This window comes from Aulonocara sp. 'chitande type north' Nkhata Bay, linkage group LG2 (assembly GCF_057382095.1).
Source record: "Aulonocara sp. 'chitande type north' Nkhata Bay isolate Kocher_YH1m ecotype deep benthic linkage group LG2, A_spYH_male_GT1.1, whole genome shotgun sequence".
Lineage (NCBI taxonomy): Eukaryota > Metazoa > Chordata > Actinopteri > Cichliformes > Cichlidae > Aulonocara > Aulonocara sp. 'chitande type north' Nkhata Bay.
The window spans coordinates 5,979,183-5,994,008 of NC_141345.1; the positions used below are offsets into that span (position 1 = coordinate 5,979,183).

At 42.0% G+C, this 14,826-nt stretch overlaps 1 long non-coding RNA gene across 1 annotated transcript; it reads right to left on the reverse strand.

Annotated features, from left to right (window-relative positions):
- Window positions 1–717: 717 nt before the first annotated feature.
- Window positions 718–1,936, reverse strand: LOC147337355 (uncharacterized). The gene is made up of 3 exons (XR_015124742.1): window positions 1,800–1,936; window positions 1,603–1,714; window positions 718–1,522 (listed from the first exon to the last, which is right to left on the reverse strand). It is a non-coding gene; the product is annotated as an uncharacterized LOC147337355 (long non-coding RNA).
- Window positions 1,937–14,826: the final 12,890 nt, after the last annotated feature.

Here is a 14,826-nt window from a genome sequence, read left to right on the forward strand (position 1 = left end):
CTGCAAAAGAAAGGGAGCATGCATAGCAAAACATAGCCGACAGAGTCAATGCGTGAGTGTTAATTTAAACATTGATCTAGGGATTTCCACCCATTTAACACGTTATTTATTATATTTCATTTTTTATTTTATACATTTTATTTTGTGACGTGATGTGAGCGCAAGTGCAACCCAACAGGCCCCAAACGTGCCTGGCAGCAAGTAAAAATGAAATATAAAAATATAGTCCAAACAGGTAAGGTGTAATTGTATTATGAGCCATAGTGCTTGGTCTGTTTGTCCCATGTAAATCAATTGCAGTTAGAGGCTACATTAATTTTCTTTCTGTAAGCACTTATTGAAATTATCTGAGCACATTACAAGTACATATTTGCTTACTCTGTATGCTCAAATGTGACCCGTTATAGCCAACAGAAAAAAAGCGGAGGCCCGAAAAACAGGTGGGGGTCCTCCACCACTCACAGAGGCTGAGCAGTTGGCCCTCAGCCAAAACAGTGGGCGCCCTGTGGCTGAAGGCATCTCTGCGGGGACATCCTCTGAGGCAATAACCCCGCAAGACACAAGTGCCTACATAGGGGGTAAATTCAAAATAATACATGATGTGCATACATCCTTTCTTCACAGTCACCTTTGCAGTGCTACTCATTCATTTGATCAACTCTTTACCATAATGGATTATTTTGTAGTGAAGTTATTTTCCTACTGATTTTGCCTTCCCTCAGCCTTGGTTGTCTTTGAGAGCATAATGACAATGAAGTGTAAGGTGATTGGTATGTTTGTTAATTGCCATTTGGTCCCTTGTAAGTTATAAGTGACCTGTATAAACCTCATATTCTATCAGTTGATGGTGGTGGTGTACTGCATCTGGTGCAGCCTCCTGTTGAGCCAGACCAACATGCAGTTGTGAGTAATACTCCACAGATTATATGAGTTTACAGTAGAACAGCAATGTTGTTTATTTCTTTACTACAGGAAAATAATGAAGAAACATTGACAGCTGTTACAGAGGAGGAAGCAACAGAGACACTTTATGAGGTTTACATCTTTTAATACTTTGTGTACAGGAAACACAGGCGACCAATAAAGCCAGTTGAACAAAAAATCTGTTTATTCTTCTTTCAACATGTTGAGGTGATGGGTCAAAAGAAATGATTGTGACATATGGTGTCTCTGACTGCGCTTCCATCTTGTATGTCCGTGGGAGGGTCAGGATGTTCATGGTTTGGATCACTGCTGATGTTTGGTTCAGAAGGACAGTGTTCTCCTCTAATTGTGGCAATGTTGTGAAGAATCACACATGCCACAATAATGTCACATGCCCTTTCTGGGGTGACCCTGAGTCTTTGCAGGCACTGGAACCGGGCCTTAAGCATTCCGATAGTCATTTCAATTCTGGCTCTTGTCCTGCAATTAGCCAGATTATATCGCTGCTGTGGGCCCGGTTCAGGGTCAGGGTAAGGGGTAAGCAAATAGGGTAAACATGGATACCCCCTATCACCAAGCAAGTAGCCAGTGAACTCTCCTAAGACAGAAGGATACACTTCAGTTCAAATGTCCCTGGAGCAATTGGTCTTTATATATTTTAAAGTATTTTCAACTCACCATGTCCAAATTTTGTGCTCAGTGTACATTCACAGAATATTTGTGAGTCATGGACAGAGCCTGGCCACTTGGCTTCCACATTTGTGATAATGTTGGCAGCATCACATATGATCTTCACAGTGCAGAGAACACACATTAGCATCCATTACTATAATGAAATAATTTGTTAGTTTGAAATGCTACAGGGAACTATGTACCTGTACATTAATGCTGTGGAAAGACTTCCTGTTCACATAGTCTCCTTCATTTACTAAAGGAGCAATGATTGGAATGTGAGTGCCATCTATACAGCCAATCACGCCTGGGAACCCTGAAAATAAATGTAATATTTAAGTAGTAGTTCAAGTATCACCACACCATAAATTAAGTTTTGTTCATCCTGCTACCTGCAATTTTGTGGCATCCCTCTTTGATGAATCTTGTGGGTCTATGACCGGGGAACACCACAAACGAGTACAGGAGACGTTTCAGTGCAACTGTAACATTCCTGACTGCCCGACAGACGGTAGCCTTGGAAACGTGCTCAGCGTCACCAATATTATACAGAAAGCTCCCGTTTGCAAAAAACCGAAGTGCAATACAAATAATATGTACAGAACTGAGAGCATGTCCGCGATGTGTCACATGCGTAATATATGGCATGAGGATGTTATCCAAATAACTTATAGATTGTGCTGAGAAACGGTAACGTTCACACAGAAAATCATCAGGAAATGATAAAATGTCCAAACGCGCTCTGATCACTCTCTCCCGGCGGAGAGCTCTGCGGAGAATTTGGGCTTCACGATCTACTGGCTCTTCACGGAAGGGACACGCCATGTCCGACACTTCCTACTGTCAGGTTTCCGACAAAGGGGCGGAGACAGTCAGGGTTAGTTGTAGTAAACCTGCTAGGGGGCAGGTTAGCTTCACGGAGTGTGTCGTCATAGTGAATCACTGAGGCTTCATCTGAACTCGCTTTGTGAAACCGAAAACCCAGAGTTTTCGTTAACTCAGGGTATACTTACTCAGTTTTTCCACTAAACCGGCTTCCTGAAACAGGGCCCTGGCCTACTGACAATTTAACATAATGTAAAATGGTAACATAGTAAACAGAATGTTACCATTTAACATAATGTAAATGGTAACATTGTAAACATAATGTTACCATTTAACATAATGTTAAATGGTAACATTGTAAACATAATGTTACCATTTAACACAATGTAAAATGGTAACATTGTAAACAGAATGTTACCATTTAACACAATGTAAAATGGTAACATTGTAAACAGAATGTTACCATTTAACGCAATGTAAAATGGTAACATTGTAAACAGAATGTTACCATTTAACATAATGTAAATGGTAACATTGTAAACATAATGTTACCATTTAACATAATGTTAAATGGTAACATTGTAAACATAATGTTACCATTTAACACAATGTAAAATGGTAACATTGTAAACAGAATGTTACCATTTAACACAATGTAAAATGGTAACATTGTAAACAGAATGTTACCATTTAACGCAATGTAAAATGGTAACATTGTAAACAGAATGTTACCATTTAACACAATGTAAAATGGTAACATTGTAAACAGAATGTTACCATTTAACATAATGTAAAATGGTAACATTGTAAACAGAATGTTACCATTTAACACAATGTAAAATGGTAACATTGTAAACAGAATGTTGCCATTTAACATTATGTTAAATATAACTAACGGATTTACTTTACCAAATGGACCATCCCGGCCTTGCCGTATTGGTCTATTTGAATCACCTTTGTTTTTATTGTTTATTTTATTTTCACTTGCTACACATAGGACAGACATGACTGGGGGAAAGAAAGGGGAGAAAGAAAGAGGGAAAGAAAAACAGCAGGGAAGAGGAATGGTGATAAAGGGCAAAAAACAAAAACCAACAAAACAAACAGACAAAAAATATATATATCAGTCACTTCAACTCAAAGAAGTCCAGACGCTTTTCTTTCCAAGCTCCTTTGACTGACTGTTAGGACAACTTATTTATTGCAAGCATGCAGTACAAGAATAACTCGATGTTTCTGACTTTGCATTACGAATTGTTTACCCACTGACAAACATTTCAAATGAAATTAAATTAAAAAACAATTTGTGGTAACCTGATTTTAATTCAAAAAGAATCATTAACAACACTTCTTGTAATGGTGTCAAAATCAGCCCAACTTTTATTTTCAAATGCAAAAAGTAAAAGAAAATGAGCCAACATACTGGACACATATAGTTGTCAATATAATTGTTTATAAACAATTATACTGTCATCATTGTTACAGATATGGAAACTTTATTAACAATTTGTCCAAGTAAAAAAATGCCCTGCTAATTGTTGGGGTTTTCTCTCCTCTAGCCCTTTCCTTTAAGCTCTTCTTTACATCCCCCCACCCCCACCTTTTCTTTTTTTTTAATAATATAACAATAAAAACAATTGGCTGCATTTTAAATGTGTCAGATCAATGTCTTTATTCAAGAATACACGAAATGGTAATAGCTGCATGTGTGTTTGTGTGTGTGCATAATATGCATACTTTACTTGTTGGATCCAAATCCCACAAGGAATCAAATAAAACAAGAAGACAAACAAAAACAAAACAAAAATATATTTCTCTCCCTTCCCAGGTCAGGTTCACAAAAGCATTGCAGCTCTTTATTCCTCTTGTACAGCTCCAGAGTCTGTCAGCCAAAAAGAAACTACTGAGGTTCCAACACCCAGTGTTTCTGTAAACACATCATCATCATCATCATCAACTTTATTTATAAAGCACTTTAAAACAACCACAGCTGACACAAAGTGCTGTACATTGGAACTGTAAAATAAAATTACATGAGATATAAATAAAAAACAAATAAAAGAAGAGTGAAATCATTAATTAAATAACTACTGCATTAAAAAAGAAACTAAGTCTCACTGAGGTTAAAAGCCAAGGAATAAAAGTGGGTTTTAAGACGTGATTTAAAAGTGGACAGTGAAGGGGCCTCTCTAACATGCATGGGCAAATTATTCCATAATTTTGGAGCCACAATAGAGAAGGCCCTGTCCCCTCTGAGCTTCCTCCTGGATCTCGGTACCTCCAGGAGCAGCTGGTCAGCTGACCTGAGAGACTGACAGGGTATGTGGGGATGAAGAAGCTCAGAGAGGTAAGGCGGGGCAAGACTGTGTAGACATTTAAAAACAAACATAAGAATTTTAAAATTAACTCTAAAAGACACAGGCAGCCAGTGCAGAGAGGCCAGCACGGGGGTTATATGCTCTCTTTTTCGAGTTCCTGTTAGGAGTCGTGCAGCCGCATTTTGAACCAGCTGCAGACGTGAGAGCAATAACTGACTGACCCCCACATAAAGTGAGTTACAGTAGTCCAGGCGGGAAGAAATAAAAGCATGGATCACTGTTTCAAGGTGCTGCCTCGAAAGAAAAGATTTTAGTCTTGCCAGTCGCCTTAAATGATAAAAACTGGACTTCACCACTGCTCTGATTTGGTTGTCCAATTTAAAATCACTGTCCAACTTAAAACCAAGGTCAGTAACAACAGATTTAAAATAGACTTCCAGGGATCCTAAAACAACAGAGGAGGACTCACAGGGACCACTGGGTCCAAACACCAACACTTCTGTTTTCTTTTTATTAAAATTTAAAAAGTTTCGAGCCAACCAAGCTTTAATGTCATCTAGACATGTCAAGAGAGGTTTTATGGAGATGGCATCCTTGCGTTTTAGTGTCAAATAAATTTGGCAGTCATCGGCATAACAGTGAAATGAGATCCCATGCCTTCTAAGGATAGAACCCAGAGGCAGTAGATACAGAGAAAAGAGCAGTGGCCCTAAAATTGAGCCCTGTGGGACACCACATGACAGAGGAGCAGAAGACGATTCGTAACCGAGAAGGCTGACAGAGAAAGTTCTATCTGACAAATAAGACCTAAACCAATTGAGTGCAGTGCCACCAATACCCACTACATCATGTAATCGAGAAATTAAAATATTGTGGTCTACTGTGTCAAAGGCAGCAGTTAGGTCAAGCAAGACAAGAACAACATGGTTACCAGAATCACATGCCAGAAGGATGTCATTAAAAACCCTTAGTAATGCAGATTCTGTGCTGTGAAGGGTTTTAAAACCTGACTGAAAAACCTCAAAGATTCCATTTTCATCTAGAAAATCTTTCAGTTGACTAAAAACAATTTTCTCTAAAACCTTGGAGACTAAAGGCAGCTTGGAAATAGGCCTATAGTTCGCCAAAACTGTGTGATCAAGGCCAGGTTTCTTAAGCAGTGGCTGTACTACTGCATGTTTGAAATTTGCAGGAACCACACCAGAAGACAGACTGCTGTTAATAATGTCAAGGACATACTGTTGTATACTAGGAAAAATTTCTTTAAAGAATTGTGGAGGGACAGGATCCCGTGGGGAACCTGTGGGCTTAATATGGCGAACCACATCCTCTAAAGAGGAGAGCGTCACAAGCTCAAACTGAGTGAAAACAGCAGCGCAAGGGACAGAGACAGAGGGGTCAGAGTCAGGAGCTGTGATAAGAGCCCTGATGGTGACAACCTTTTCAATAAAAAAGTTCAGAAAATCATTGCAAATCTCAGGAGAAACTTCCAAACAGACATTCAAAGGAGTATTAAGAACAGTGTCAATGGTCCTAAATAACACACGTGGGTTATGACAGTTGGAAGAAATAACATTTGCAAAATATTCCCTTTTTGCCTCTTTAACAGTGTTCTGGTAGCGATGCCAGCAGTCTTTGAGAATTTGAAATGATACATGCAGTTTATCCTTTTTCCACCTCCGTTCTGCTCGACGACATTCCCTCTTAACAGCACGACTGCTCTCATTAAACCAAGGCTCAGGTTTAGCCTTAAGCTGCCTGGTTTTTAAAGGAGCCACAGAGTCCATGATTTTTTGACAGCAAGAATTAAACCAGGAATGTAGGTCTTCTGTGTCAGAGGAAACAAAGTCAGAAGGCCCGCCGAGCTGATTAAAAGCAGCAGAAAACTGCGCAGCAGTGGCGGGGTTAATAACCCGACAGCACCGAGTAGCAGCGCCAGGTTTAACTGCGGTATATGTCAAACCAACGTTGAATAACACAGGCATATGATCTGAGAGTGCACAGTCACAAATCTCCAAGTCAGTGACAGGCAGACCATATGACAGAACAAGGTCCAGTGTGTGTCCGTGCTCATGTGTAGGGCCACGTACGGACTGTACCAGGCTAAAAGAGTCAATAAGGCTTAAAAAGTCCTTTACCAGTGGCTTATCAGGACAGCATACATGTATATTAAAATCTCCAACAATAAGAACACTATCATAGTTGGGCATAATCCCAGCTAAAAAATCAGAAAAGTCGTTTATGAAGTTCTTATTGTATTTCGGGGGGCGATAGATGACAGCGCAGAAAATCGGGTTTGTACGACTCACCTCAAATGAGGTAAGTTCAAAGCTGGAGAACGAAGGCTGTAGAAAACACTGCTTACATTTAAAATCCTTTTTGTAAACAGTCACTGTGCCTCCACCTCTGCCTGACGTCCGTGGCGAGTTAAAATAGCAACAATCCACAGGTAAAAGTTCAGATAGAACACTGGACTCACCAACACTCAGCCACGTCTCAGTCACACACAGAAAATCCAGATCACGGGAACTGAAGAAGTCCCGAAGAATAAAAGTTTTGTTTAAAAGTGATCTGGCGTTCACCAGGCCAATCCTAGCTGGAGCTGGAGTTGGCGCTCGGGGTTCAGGAGGTCCAGAAACCCGCCGCAGCGATCTCAGATTCCGATAATGTTGACAGCGGAGGTTTAGCCTGGGAGGGCATGGGCAGCGAGGCCGAGGAGCATCATCATCAAAGCCGACCACAGGCACCAAACAGGTATCAACAGGATCCAGAAAACGCCGAGACGCAAACAGCCTTGGCAAGAATCCATGCACTGGTCGGAAAACAGCAGAATAATTCTTTAGATAAACCTTTAGCTTCACCAGGCGACCGCTTCGTTTACCCCGGCGACGAGGACGCTTTCGCCGGGAAGGTAGCGTGGGAACCCGGTACAGGTAACCCGGGGTTTCCGATGCAAATGGGGGCAGGGGTTGCTGCCCACCAGCTCCAAAGGACACAATATTTTGGACCACAGGTTTGAGGTCCAATAGTGTCTGGCGATCATACCTCAGCAGAGACTTTGTTTCATGAATGACACAAATTAAAAATAACATAAACAGGAACAAACTTGGCAGTGACAGACGAGCAGCCACACACACCGCCGCCATCTTGCCAATCTTCAGTGTGAGGTTTCCCTCAGAAGCATGTAGAACAGGGGTGGGCAATTCCAGATGAAAATGAACAGTCATCCACATCTAAAAGATTTGTAGATTCGAGGGACCGGTATAATACATCTAGTACATCTTTGTTTAAACCTCAGAACACAAAAAGGGAACAAACCATTGTATACAGATTTAAAAGTGCGCAAAGCAACGAACAGTCACCCTCTGAAACAGCTGAGGTTATCACAACCATTGTTTCTGTAAATACACAGGAACAGTCACCCACCTCAAAAAGATTAGTATATTCAAGGGACCAGTGTATCTACTCTGGTCAAAAGAATCCATGCTTCGTACTGATGTCCACAATTCTTTTTTATTCCTCTCACAATCATGGAGCACCGTGAAAACTAGAAACGAGTAAAATAATATCAATAGCACATATGACATCCATCTCAGCCACTTATTTCTTTTCACAAGATGCACAAGTGCTTAACAAATAACAGCATAATGTTTTTACCGTGTACGCCTTGTAAAACCAGTAGTAGAAAAGTTGTAGGTTCGTGCTCTTGTGGGGGAGACGTATGTTATCCACCACCTCGATAGCTAGCCGAGAGTTCGAGGGTCACTAGAGCCGCCGAGAACGCATGAACTACTTACGGTAGGACGTTTTGCCAAAGTAAGACGTTTTGTCAGAACACCGAGTCCTCAGGAGGATGCAGCCCATGAATTTGGACACGATCTCAGATGCACTTCTGGTGTTGTCATGGCAACCCACACAAACATTTCAGCGTCAGCTACAATGAGGCGGAGCCCTTACTGAAACACTGAGCTCAGGTAGAGTGAAAGACAACATTTTTCCGCATCCAAAACAGCAGCGCTGTTCCTGTGACCTCTAGTAAAGCCTCTACTTGGGAAAAGGGAGTCTTTCATCAAAGCATCCTGCAGAAGTTGAATAAAAATATGCAAATGTTTAAATGATGCAACTTAATGAAGGCTGACAGCAGTTGTACTATTTTACATTGCAGCGAACAGGGGTGACCATTATTTTCAACGTTTTTACAGCATTTTTCACATTGAAAGTGAAATAATATAAATAATGTCTCAATTAAATTGCGTTAATATTTAAAAATACAAAAACTACAGCTTTGTTCACAAGCCAATAAAAATGTACTTGGGCCAGTGGTAAATGAAAATAACACTTATTCAGCACCTGGTTGTTGCGGCTGCATCAGGACACCAGATGTTCAGCCTCCATCCTGTAGGCAGACTTATCCCCGTCTGAGAGGAGTCCAATAATGGTGGTGTCATCTGCAAGCTTAATTAATTTGACAGACTGGTGGTTGGAGGTGCGGCAGTTGGTGTACAGGGAGAAGGGCATAGAAGAAAGAACACAGCCCTGAGGGGAGCTCGTGCTGATGGTCCGGGAGTCCAAGACATTCTTCCCCAGCCTCACTGGTTGCTTCCTGTCCGTCAGGAAGTCAGTGATCCACCGGCAGATGGGATCAGGCACATTCATCTGGGAAAGCAATCCTTGAAGAAGGTCTGAAAGGATGGTGTTGAAGGTAGAGCTGAAGTCCACAAACAGGATCCTAGCATAGATTCTGCAGGACAAAGTGTAGGGCCATGTTGATGGCATTGTCTACAGACCTGTTGGCTCTGTATGCAAACTGCAGGGGGTCCAGGAGGGGGGCCGTGAGGGTCTTAAGATAGGAGAGAACCAGGCGCTCAAAAGACTTCCTGACCAGATGTCAGAGCCACAGGTCTGTAGTCTTTTCGTCCAGTGATCTTTGGCTTCTTGAAAGCTATATATGATATAAAAATTATATAAAAACTGTTAATCAGCAAAAGAAATGATATCATAGTTCTTATAAAGAAAGCCTCTATCAATCAAACACCAGCAGTGTAGCAATGTTGTTCACTTACACTGTATATAAAACACTGATTTTGGCTACATCCAGTTTTTACTGTATTATAAACATTTTTTACCATGAAGAGTAAAGTGTTTGGCATTTTTGTCATTGTTATTGAGCTCAGAGATCAGGCCCAGCCCAGTATCTACCTGGTTATGAGCAAGGAGCTGGAGGTGATAACTCAACAATAACCAGGCCATGCATGCATGGATGGATGCATGGATGGATCAGTTTGTAGGCTGTGTGTGGTCAGCAGCAGGCTGCTGGGTGTGGACCAAGAGGGAAAGCCCAGCATGTGAAACCCATCAGCAGAAGGCCAGAACAAAGGTGCACAGACAAACGCAGCCCAGACACTCAGGCAGGACGAGTAAAATAAATGGCAGCAAACACAGTATGATGTGGTAAAATGTGCTTTCTTTCACAAACAGATAGCACAAACAAGAATCACAAGAATCTCCTTTGTGGTTCTTGTTTTTCTTTTGAGTACATTAATAAAAAGTTGAAATAAAGTGGCAATAAAATTCATGCACTGAAGACCACACGAAACCCTAATTCACCCTACTACCTGTTGCCTTCACATTCCATTTGCATCCCTTGTCCACAGAATCAAAAATGACCCTTCTTCGCTAAAGATCGAACATAAAGCAATTGCATTTTAAATGGAAGCCCATTTTGCATTAAGAAACACTATCAGCAATCAGAAATTGTGTATATCAGAGTTCTCTGTTTTTACTGTCCTGAAAACTGCATTAATTCAGTGGATGCGGTTAGGTTCAAAACAACGTAATATAAGAGGGCAACCAATTCAATCTAAGAGGGATCCAATTTTTATCCATTCATGTACCAGCTACTGGCTTTTTGCTGTTATGTTCTCATATCGCGTGAGAGTTTATTTGCCAGGTGTCAGAAGTCTAATAATAAAGCTCCGGCACAACGTGGTCGAAGTTACCCGCATATCGGATCGCATCATGTCAGTGAAGATCGACGCCGACCCGACCGTCCTACGGATTATCTCCTGCTATGCACCACAGACCAACTGCCCCGACGAGGAGAAGACAGAATCCTGCGCGCCCTCGACGACCACCTGCAAACGATTAGCCCTGAGGAACACGTGGCGGTAGGCGGCGACCTAAATGGACATGTAGGCAAGGGGAGAGACGGATATCACCGATTCCATGGCGGCCAAGGATTTGGGACCAGAAACGACGAGGGTTGCCGGGTACTGGACTACGCAGAGGCCCACGATCTTGCCGTGACCAACACCTTCTTCAAAAAGAAGCCGGCACACCTCATCACGTACTCCAGCGGCGGCAGAGACACCCAAATCGACTACTGGCTAGTCCGAAGACCCCATCTCAGCCTAGTCACGAACGTAAAAGTCATACCATCAACCAATATTGGCCCTCAACATCGGCTACTTGTGATGGATCTCCGACTCAACCTTGGCCAACGACGACGAAGAACACCAACCACGACGGTGGAGAAGATCAAGTGGTGGCGCCTCCCTGAGGGATCCAATTTTTATCCATTCATGTACCAGCTACTGGCTTTTTGCTGTTATGTTCTCATATCGCATGAGAGTTTATTTGCCAGGTGTCAGAAGTCTAATAATGAATAAAGTTCAGGATATGCTTAAAAACTCACCTCAGTATAGCCGTCATCAGAAGGAAGTGCGCTTCACTGACTCATCAACTTGTCTCAGGCTTTCCACAAAGTTTCACAGTTGACCTTAAAGTAAGATGCTGCAAGCTTACCTTGCAGTGTATTACTTTTTAAGGTCTAAAGACCTTAAAGTGCGCTATAGATTGAAGTGATTTGAACTGACAACAGGGCTAATTCAGCACTTCAAGTTAACATCAATAAAAGTTTTTAAATTTATTCTGATTTCCGTTTGTTTTCATTGCCTGTGCTATCTGTTATTTAGTTCAAATTGTGGGTAGATAATGCTGTGCTGTCATGTGACCTGTTCTCTCGTGTGGCTTTCTCTTGTTTTGTATGTATTTCTCGTTTGTTATTTATTCCTATTTTATTCCTGCAATTGGTATGGAATTCTTTTTTTTTTTAATTGATCAGTGTTTTGAAATTAGATGTGATGAAGATGTGACCTTAATTTACAAAATCAACATCATGTTGGATTCAATGAGACATGAAACTAGTGCATGAAACAGGTCTCAGTAAATGTTCTCATAGACTGCAATACACTGCCCCCTGCTGGTCATTATAAAGTCTGCAGATGTCATTTGACATGAATGTCATATTTGTGAAACAAAATAAAGGACTCTGTAAAATAAATGAAAATCAAATATTTATATACAGAATATTTATGTACAAATGCTGAAAAAGACATTTGAACAAGATGCACACCCAGTAAAATTAAAAAAAAAAGAAAAGTCAGTTTTATCATGTGACTATCATGCTGTCATTTCTGCACAATGCACTTTATACCAGATCAAAATAAAACACTGTGAGGTCGTTCTAACCGGAAGCCCAGAGAGCTTCGACAATGCAGCACAATGCCCTGAAGCATCAGCATCAAAATATACTTCAAGTACCAAAAAGTACTCATTGTGCAGAATGCCCTATTTTTGAATAGCTGGACATTTTAATTACTTTATCACCAGCTGTGACTACAGCTGATAATCAACCATGTTTCATAGGGATGTGACTACATTTAGAAATGTCACGCATTTTTAGGTATAAAGCAAAAGATGCAATGATATAAATAAGCTATCACATATTAATCCAAATGAATTCACTGAAATACATCTGCACATTTCTGCAGCCTTACACACGTGAACACAGTACACATTTGTTTACTGCAAGCTTGTTTCAGAGATGTGATGCAGTTAAATCTGTATGCGTCTGTTTCCTTGTAGTGTTAGTAGAGATGGTGAACCTGACACAATCCTGTGTTTAGTGTGAAGGAAACCAGTTAACAGCCGGTTTAGTAAAATTCTCTTGAACTCATGGAAAACTCATCGTCGTCTCGAAGTGAGCAGCTGAAGCGTCCCGTGTGATCAGAGGTCCTCGTCGTCCTCGCTCACCATGACGTCGAGCTCTTTGTCTTTCCGTACGACGCTCTCGGTGATGAACTCCTTGTGCTGCTCCTCCAGCTCACGCAGCTCCGCCTGCAGGCGCTCCAGGTGGAGCACTCGCCGGTTCCTCAGCAGCCGGCTGGGGAATGGGTTCATGTCGTTGAAGGCGATGCTGGTCAGCTTCCTGCATGGACACACGCAGGTGGAAAGGACTCGATCACCAACACAGAGGAACTGGAAACTGATCAGCTTGAGTGTTTCTGTTTTATGCTGCTTGATACTTCAGGTACTGCAGTTTGAGCAGGAAATACTGGACTGACTGGACCACATGTATCCGAGAGCTGCAGATACTTAAAAATCTTTAAATCGTTGTTACTGTGATCAGGGAAATTTAAACTTCTCACAAAATTTCAGTAAAAAGGGTTTGAAGCTCAAAGATTCAACAGCTACATCCGCTACACTTCTGAGAGTGTAACAGCTCGTAGATTAAGGCGGGTGGAGGCGAGTGCGTACCTGGCATTGGAGACGGTCTTTGTGAAGAAGCGTAGGTACTGGTAGATCTCCACGCTGTCGTGAATCTTCAGGATGTCGTCCTCTTTGTATTTGAACAGAGCCAGAGTGTATCTGAAGATCACCTGCAGCACAGACACGCATTTCATAACAGGACACTCACGCCACACAATTAATTGGAAACTTTGAGGAGGTGAGTCATAAAATTACTCTTTCAGTTGTGGTGCAGTTGGGCCCTTTACTCATTACAGCTCTGATCGATTTCCAATAAGCCACTTGGTTCCTCAGTTGCCAGATAATATTAACTTACTTGGTAGTTGAGCTTTAAGTTTAAATTAAACTTTTGGGTTGGATCTACGTGGCTGAAGCTGTTGTCAGCATTTATCCCTGTGTGGTATATATTTCTGTGTCTGAACTGTGATTTTATTTCCTGAGACAAACGATGTAAAAGCTGTGCTGCATTTGTCACATTGCAGAAACAAGCCCAAAGCCATTGTCCCGCTCATCGTCTGGATTTACGCTGCTTGTGGTAGACTGTGAGGTCGTTACTAGAATGATCTGCTTTCCCACTCCTATTTCATGTCACATGACAGTTCCCCATGCTTAGTAAACAATGTCTTATTACTCCTAAAATGTAAATAAAGACATCTAAAGGTGAAAACAAAATCATTTTTGTTTCCATGGACACTACTGTGGTGCATTCAAGTGTTGTCTGCATTTCTGTCATGGTGTGTTCGGGTGTATGGTACCTTGGTACCCTCATACAGGAAGGCGTCCCACAGAGGCATCAGGATATCGCTGGGCAGACTCTCCACAAAAACCACCAGGAACCAGTTGAAGGTGACCAGAGAGACGTCAATGTTGTGATCCTCAAAGTGAGATGCCAGGCGAGGAAGCTTCTCCGCCATGAAGTCCTTCAGCACGCGCTGGTCCGCCTGAGCACAAAGACTCACAGAGATCAGCCTCACTGATCACTAAAACAGATCACAGCAGGCAAGCAGGTGAGTGTGTCTGCTGACCTGAGAGGCCAACCAGATTCTTGGTGTAGTAGTCCTGAGGCATGATGGCTACCACGACTGCCACCAGACACCAGAAGGCGTCTTCGTCACTTTGGAGGACCAGCAGAGCGAGGGCCGCTAACCTGTGGACATTGATGGAAGGTGAGGTTCTGCCTGGAAGGCGGGTCCACATAAGAACTCAGATATAATATTTATATTTTTGTTCTAACCTGTTGAGTCCCTGGCAGCAGCCAATGGCAAGGTTGTGCCAGCCAGCAGGATGCTGCGGAGCTGCTGAAGGGCGGGGCTGGAGTCTGAAAGTAAGAGCTCGTTTAGACTCTATTATGTGAACAGGCTTGCTCCCACGAATATGTGAATTCATCTGTAAAAGAGTTTAACTCTAATGCACCTGTTCCTCCTGCTCTCTGCTGCAGGGCGGCCTGTTGGACTACGAATGCCAGTGCGGAGCTAAGAAGATCAAAGAGGAGCTGTTG